This window comes from Eptatretus burgeri, chromosome 2, assembly GCF_056783735.1.
Source record: "Eptatretus burgeri isolate ZD-2024b chromosome 2, Ebu_testis_v1, whole genome shotgun sequence".
In the NCBI taxonomy this organism is placed as follows: Eukaryota; Metazoa; Chordata; class Myxini; order Myxiniformes; family Myxinidae; genus Eptatretus; species Eptatretus burgeri.
Window position 1 is genome coordinate 21,757,963 of NC_140962.1, and position 6,000 is coordinate 21,763,962.

Consider the following 6,000-nt stretch of genomic DNA (forward strand, 5'->3'; position numbering starts at 1 on the left):
CATTTTTAAAAAATATTTGAATTTTTTTTTTTGCATTTCTACATGTTTTAAGTGATTTCCAACCCCCCCCCCCAAAAAAAAAAATTGTTAGAGAAAAAAAAAATTTTTGCAACTTTTTTCAACAAAATTTCGATTTTTTTTTTTTTGCATTTCTACATTTTATTAGTGATTTCCAACAAAAAACATGCCAAAATTATAATTACGGCTGATTTTGGAACTTCAGGCGGATATACCCACGTAAAATCAATTTGTCTCAAGGAAACTAGTTATGATGAATGAATTGAGTATGTAAAAGTTAAAAGTAAAAGGGAAAGTTGCAAACTATAACTCTGTGAGCACTGTTGACGTCAAATTGAATGAATAGGATATCAGGTTCACTTGAGTGACCTAGCAGTATTGGCGGCGGAGGTTTTGCACTCTACCGAGTAGTGTTCCCCCTCTAGTTTTTTTGATGTTTTGATTATTTTTTTTTGCAGATCCAAAAAGAAGCTCCTGTAATGCAGTCGCTTCATCATGAAAACGTTGGTAAGTATGGGTTTTACTCAAACTTATCATAGTCTGAACAAAACAAGTTACAAATTGTGTTTCTGTGGTATGAATGTCTCATTACCACTGAACTATTGACTTTTCTTAAACTTAATCAAAACCGGAGTTCAAGTTTGCAAACACCCTTTTGGATCCGTCTCTTCATACAAAACAAGTGACTCTTCATACAAAATTCAGCTCTTCATACAAAACAAATCAAAAGGTGGATGAGTTCCTTGTGAGACAATGGCAATCCCTATCTGGTGTCCACCTGCATCTGCAGATGTCGTACTGCAGTTGGGTGACCTTTTTCCTCAGAGGTTGGTGGCAGGATTGCACTCCGGCCAGCAAAAAAAAACACAAAGAAAACTGAAAACTCACTGCATGGGAGTACGTCCTCAAGGCAGCTCATGAGATGACGAGATTGGGGCAAAGCCTTCGGGACCTACATTCTTTGATGATAGGAGTAAATGCACATGGTAATTACCTTTCTGTGTCGGATTGTGGTGGTGTGTGTCAAAGTGGTGCTGACGTGTCGTGCACCAGATGGCTGTCTCCTCGGGTTAACATCAGACGGTCCTTTCGGGTGGGTGCCTGGAATTTCCTATCCCGAAGAGAGGATAATCATCTGTCTCTGCTATCATCTGAGCTCCAGCGTTTAAACATTGTTGTTGCAGCAGTTTCTGAGGTTCGGGGACCGGATACTGGTGATATCATGGAGGCTGGTTGGACCGACTCCTGGTCTGGTTGCTCTGATGGTTACAATGCCCAAGAAGTTGCTGCAGCTGTGTCCAATAATCTGACTCCCATGATAATTGAGGTAAATACTGGTTATCGAGTGTATTATGAGGCTGAGAATTCGTAACTCCTTGCGTATCGTTTCTCTGGTCTCTGGATTTGCTCCGACTGAGGCGAGTGATCTCACTGTGAAGGAGGCATTTTATGCCGCACTCGAGTCTCTGGTTGATCACTGCTCCAGGTAAGATCCTCTTCGAGTCTTGGGGGAATTCAATGCAATGACTGGCACTTGGAGGGATGGTTATTTGACATGTGTTGGTCCCCATTGGTCTGGGACTATGAACCAGAATAGTGCTAAGTTCCTTGACTTTTCAAGAAGTTGTGGACTTGGGTTGACTGTTTCATGGTTTCAGCACCCACAGCCTCATCGCTGGACCTGGTATTCCAACACTGGTGGTGGGGAAAAGGAGATTGACCATGTTTTTGTTGAAGGTCACTGGTGGATGATTCAGAAATGCTGGGTCTACCGGAAAGCTCAGTTCCTCAATACCAACCACAGGCTTGTTGCAGCAACTCTGAAATTGCAGCTTAAATCCAGGAGAATGGTACCATCCCAGCCGAGGCAGGAAGTTGGCAAGCTCAAGGATGAGAGGGCAGCCGAGGGATTTGCAAACAGCCTGAGTGGGGATTTTGGTGGTCTAGGTGTTTTGGAGAATCCTGAAGAGTTGTAGAGTGCCCTCAAGATTACCATCCTTGATGTTGCTTGGGAATGTCTTGGAATCCACCATGAGGTGAAGAAGAACTTTGTCTCCCAAGGAACAATGTATGCCATTGACCAGAGTCGCAGGACCAGGCGAATGGCAAAGCTGAGCTGTTCACGGAGCTAAGGTGTAAAACTGTACATGCGCTGAGGGCGGACAGCCGGACAAGGAGGGCTATGTGTGAGGAATCTGTGAAGGAGTAGAGCATTCCCTTTGTTCAAGTGATTCTCGCCCTGCTGACAGAGGAATTTGTGCATTGTGTTCCTCCAAGCCCTCCCTCAGTGTACTGCAGTTAGAGCAGGGTGTTGGGCTTTTGGCAGAGGAGTCCGAAATGAATGCCCGCTGGGCTAGTTACTTTGAGCGCTGCAACAGGCTGACTCACCAGCTGTTGATTGGATATCATGGGTGTAACTATACCTGTTTCTGACCCACGAATCAACTATTAACGTCCGTTTGTGGAAACGCAGGCTGCGGTGAACCACTTGAAGAGTGGTAAAGCTCCTGGGATCTGTCGCATCCATGCTGAACTTAAATATCTCAAAGCTTGTGAAAATGCTGTATTGATGTTATTGCATGCAGTTCTGTGCTCTGTTGAGAACATCAGCATCATTCCAACTGACTGGAAGACGGGCCTTGTTGTCCATCTCTAGAAAGGGAATGGTTATCGCCAGGACTGCAACAACTACAGAGGGGTGATGCTGCTCTCACTGCTGGGCTACGTCTTTGCTCAGATAATTATTGATAGTGTTTGCCACCATCTGCTTGCGCACCAGTGCCAAGAGCAGTTGGGCTTCACATCAAGGTGGTCCACGATTGATCGTATCCATGCTCTTCAGGTCCTCACCAAATGCAGACGAGAGTTTTTTGGCAGGGGCTGCTGGCATCCTATGTTGATCTCTGCAAAATATTTGATTCAGTGAATCGGGATGCCATCTGGAGGATTCTCAGTCTTTGTCAGGTGCCACCAAAACTGATCCATTTGATTTCTGAACTCTACTCCGATACTGAGAGTGCTGTGAGGTGTGGTGGCTCCATCTCCAACAAATTTCCAGTTGTTACTGGAGTTCCTTCAGGGTGTGTACTGGCCCCCACACTTTTCAGTGCCTGTATGGACTGAATTCTGAGGAGGATGTTGGAGAGATCAATCTGGGGTGCATTGTTCAGTAATGTCAAGATCTCTGACCTTGATTTCACAGATGCTGCAGTCATCTTTGCAGAGATGCTGGGTTTCCTAATGGAGGCCTTTAAGGTGCTGAATGGGGAGTCGGAGACGCTGGTATTACGGGTTTCCTTGGTCAAAACAAAGATCCAGGCTTTGATTGACATCTTGGATGCTGGTATGTTGTCTCTACCTCTTTGTGGTGAGGATGTTGTCATCACGGAGAGATTCAATTGTCTTGGCAGTGATATTCATGTCCCTCTGCATGTTATAGGCCATTGGTCGATGGAGTCGTGCATGGGGAGTCGTGCATTCATTTGATCATGGGGTGTGGCGTTGTCGGTACCTATGCAGGAGGATGAAAGTCTGGCTTCCATTTGAACCCATTTTGGCTGAGACATTCCCTTTGGAATGGTATGGGTGATGAATTTTCTGAGAAGGGGTGTGATTTTAGGCAGGGGTCAAATTTCGTGACCTTTTGACCTCTGTTGATCTATTGACTGAATGCATTTGCGTAAGCTATACATCAAATTGTAGGCCTAGCCAAGGTCAACATTTTATGAGGTCATTTGTTATTCTACAGATTGGTTGCAAAATTACAGCCATTTCAATTTCCCCTACCCCAAATTCAATATACACCGTCAGAAAAATGGGCGTGAACAAAAAGCCCATGGGGGGTATCTTGAGAACCAAGTTTTTTCCTGTTAACATCATTTTCTCCATCTCAATACACCCAGGGTTACATCGAAATAGCAAAGAAACCTAACAGTGAGCAGGGTACACGTGGACCCCCTCGAGCCCATGGCTTATATTCCACTGATAGGCCGAATCTGCATCCGGACCTTCACCAAACTCTAACCTGCTTGTTCTTGACACCAACCCAACTCATCCACCAAGTTTGGTCATAATCTCTCACCAACTTTTTGAGATCTCATGCCATATATAATTGTTGGCCCTATCTCTTAGTTGTGAAGAATATTTTTTTTATCAAAGTATCCAGATCTTCACCAAAATCGAATCAATTGGTTCGTGTCACACACCCAACATGTCCACCAAGGTTCACCCAAATCCATCTACAACTTTTTAAGCTATCCTGCTCAAACACACAGACAGACAGATTGCTGAAAACATCAACTCCATCCACCTTCAGTGGTGGAGTTAATTCATTAACATGAATTGTGATGTCCTAATTGTTGGGACTTTTCTACTGTCTCAGGTTTATGCTTGACCATATATTATGTGTACTTGCAGAGTATCTGCCCGACAGGTGATCTTGTTCCAAGCATGCAACACGTTATTCTGACGCATACCTTTATTTGGGCAGTGTATAGGCAAGTGACAGCTCTGTATACGCAAATAAAAAAAAATCCCAGGTTCTGTGCATGAAGCAAAAACATACCGACTGCGGTTTTGTCTCTCAAGGGTTCGTTTACCACTATAGCAGCCTTGGGATCCTGAGTTCATAATTCAAATCACCTCACAGCACTGAAAAACGTTGGGACAGGAATACTGTGCTGCAAATGGTGGTGTCATGCAATACCCTCTCCCACATGGAGTCAACGCTGCAAGACACACATTTACATAGATAATTTGCATCCCACCCTCCCCTCCCCAACTCACCTCACCCCCCCCCCCAACACCACCAGCAAAGATAAAAAAAACACCCCTATACATTAATTGGGGTCATGCTGATCCTATGTAACAAGTCTAGATGGAATTGGCCCAGAACTGTAGGAGTAGAATGACAAACAAACACAAAAACACTATTCCGTGAATTACAGTCAGGATTACAGGAACAAAAAGAGCAGAAAAGATGGCGTTACCATCCTTAGTTTCATATTCTCATGTTCACAGTCTGATGTCCCGATAACAAGCTGTATTGATCTCAACCATGAATGTTGATCCAAATTGGCCTTCCATGATCTTCCATTTTGCAAACATTTTATCTTTATCCCCTTGCTTTTTGAAAACAAACAATGGGGGGTTACTGTAATCAGCTCTGTCTGTCTGTCTGTCCGTCACACAATCTCTTCTTAAACGGTGGTACATACAACTTTTCTTTCCTTTTTGTTCCGAAACAAAAACAACTTTTCCTCGACTTGTGTTTTCCCAAAATGAAAAATCTAATTGCACTTGTATGTTTTTGTTCGATGTGTACAGATTCATTTGATTGCCATCTTGCTTTGTGTAAGAAATATTCAGAAAAAGAGGCATGGCCTTGCATGGCGCAGGTGAGCTGAAAGAGCTTTTAGCCTCAGTATGATGTACGTGACGTGTTCTGAATTATGATAAAAATAATTCAACTCGAAATTGTAAAATCTTATCAATCACAATCTTTCTCCATATTTTAATATATATATATATATATATATATATATATATATATATATATATATATATATATATATATATATATATATATTTTTTTTTTATCTCCTTCCAGATGGCTTCTGCTTTTGCATATTTGCACAGCCAAAACACTGTGCACAGGGATGTAAAGGTAACTAACGACACCAGCAAAGGCCATGATATGTTCTGTGTAACATTGCAATGAAAACCATTTTTTGTGCAGATCAGCAAGAAAGGAGTGGGGAGTGTTGGGACAGGAAAGAAAAAAAATTCATATTGTTGGGTAATGATCAACAAGGGGGAAGGAGAGGGAGGGGGTGCCTGTCAGATATCGACTCTTTTTGTGTTCATTGCACAATTAATTAAACCGACAACAGAACTACAGAGGAAGCTATCAAAATTAAATAACCATTCCAGCTCAGTTTCAGTTTGTGAAAAACAGAACCACCCACTGTTGGAATTTGTTTA

The 6,000-nt window shown here is 42.8% G+C and overlaps 1 protein-coding gene across 1 annotated transcript in view; it reads left to right on the top strand.

The window, feature by feature from the left end:
- Positions 1 to 6,000, top strand: part of LOC147031567 (uncharacterized) — a 104,530-nt gene that overhangs the window by 24,930 nt on the left and 73,600 nt on the right. Inside the window, exons 6-7 of the transcript XR_015053574.1 lie at positions 477 to 525; positions 5,344 to 5,414. The gene's annotated coding sequence lies outside the window, so the exon portion shown is untranslated. The remainder of the gene's footprint in view (positions 1 to 476; positions 526 to 5,343; positions 5,415 to 6,000) is intronic.